Source organism: Arachis hypogaea, chromosome 2 (genome assembly GCF_003086295.3).
Source record: "Arachis hypogaea cultivar Tifrunner chromosome 2, arahy.Tifrunner.gnm2.J5K5, whole genome shotgun sequence".
In the NCBI taxonomy this organism is placed as follows: Eukaryota; Viridiplantae; Streptophyta; class Magnoliopsida; order Fabales; family Fabaceae; genus Arachis; species Arachis hypogaea.
This window is the reverse complement of record NC_092037.1, coordinates 80,862,238-80,864,006: the sequence shown is the minus strand read 5'-3', so window position 1 is coordinate 80,864,006 and position 1,769 is coordinate 80,862,238. Positions and strand designations below refer to the sequence as shown.

At 36.5% G+C, this 1,769-nt stretch overlaps 1 non-coding gene across 1 annotated transcript; it reads right to left on the bottom strand.

The window, feature by feature from the left end:
- Nucleotides 1-1,255: 1,255 nt before the first annotated feature.
- LOC140181075 (small nucleolar RNA R71) lies at nt 1,256-1,363 on the bottom strand. Its single transcript, XR_011875709.1, has one exon. It is a non-coding gene; the product is annotated as a small nucleolar RNA R71 (small nucleolar RNA).
- Nucleotides 1,364-1,769: the final 406 nt, after the last annotated feature.

The following is a 1,769-nucleotide window of genomic DNA, read 5'->3' as shown; positions in this document are numbered from 1 at the left end:
AACGCCAGAATGGATACCATTCTGGGCGTTTAACGCCAGGATGGCTAGGGGAGGAAGATTTTGTTTCCAAATCAGATTTTTTTAAGTTTTCAAAATCTTTTCAAAATCAAATCTTTTTCAAATCAATTTTTCAATCAAATCTTTTTCAAAATTAACTTCTTTCCTTTTTCAAAGAAACTTACTATCAATTAATAATTTGATTCAACATTTCAAGTATGTTGCCTTTTCTGTTGAGAAAGGTTTTATTTTGAATCATATCTTTTCTTGTTAGGCAAGTCATTAATTTTAAAATCATATCTTTTCAAAATGTTTTCAAATCATATCTTTTAAAATTGTTTTCAAATCATATCTTTTTAATCACATTTTTTTTCAAATTAAGTTTTCAATCAAATCTTTTTGATTTCTAATTTCAAAATCTTTTTCAAAAAATCACTTGATCTCTTTTCCATTTTCATTTTCGAAAATTAAGTAATGTTTTTCAAAAATGTTTTCAAAATTTTTCACTTAATTTTCGAAAATGACTTCCCTCCTTCTCACATCCTTCTATTTATGGACTAACACTACCCTTTAATGCAAAATTCGAACTCCATCCTCTCTGATAAGTTCGAATTTTCCACTTCTGTCTTCTACTCTTCTTTTCCTCTGACATCTAAAGGAATCTCTGTACTGTGACATAGAGGATTCCACATCTTCTTGTTCCCTTCTCTTTCTTATGAGCAGGAGCAAAGACAAAGACATTCTTGTTGAGGCTGATCCTGAACCTGAAAGGACCTTGAAGAGAAAGCTAAAAGAAGCCAAAGCACAACTCTCTTTAAAGCACCTGGACGAATTCTTCAAGGAAGAAGAACAAATGGCAGCCGAAAACAACAACAATGCCAACAATGCAAGGAAGGTGCTGGGTGACTTTACTGCACCTACTCCCGACTTCTATGGGAGAAGCATCTCTATCCCTGCCATTGGAGCAAACAACTTTGAGCTTAAGCCTCAATTAGTTTCTCTAATGCAACAGAATTGCAAGTTCCATGGACTTCCATTGGAAGATCCTCATCAGTTTTTAGCTGAATTCTTGCAAATCTGTGACACAGTCAAGACTAATGGGGTAGACCCTGAGGTCTATAGACTGATGCTATTCCCTTTTGCTGTAAGAGACAGGGCTAGAACATGGTTGGACTCTCAACCTAAAGAAAGCCTGGACTCTTGGGAAAAGCTAGTCAATGCCTTCTTGGCAAAGTTCTTTCCACCTCAAAAATTGAGTAAGCTTAGAGTGGAAGTCCAAACCTTCAGACAGAAGGAAGGAGAATCCCTCTATGAAGCTTGGGAAAGATACAAACAATTGATCAGAAAGTGTCCCACTGATATGCTTTCTGAATGGAGCATCATAGGTATTTTCTATGATGGTCTCTCTGAACTGTCCAAGATGTCCTTGGATAGCTCTTCTGGAGGATCTCTTCATCTGAAGAAGACGCCTACTGAGGCTCAAGAACTGATTGAAATGGTTGCAAATAACCAATTCATGTACACTTCTGAAAGAAATCCTGTGAACAATGGGACTAGTCAGAAGAAAGGAGTTCTTGAGATTGACACTCTGAATGCCATATTGGCTCAGAACAAAATATTGACCCAACAAGTCAATATGATTTCTCAAAGTCTGTCTGGAATGCAAAATGCACCAAGCAGTACTAAGGAAGCTTCATCTGAGGAAGAAGCTTATGATCCTGAGAACCCTTCAATGGAAGAGGTGAATTACATGGGAGAATCCTATGGAAACA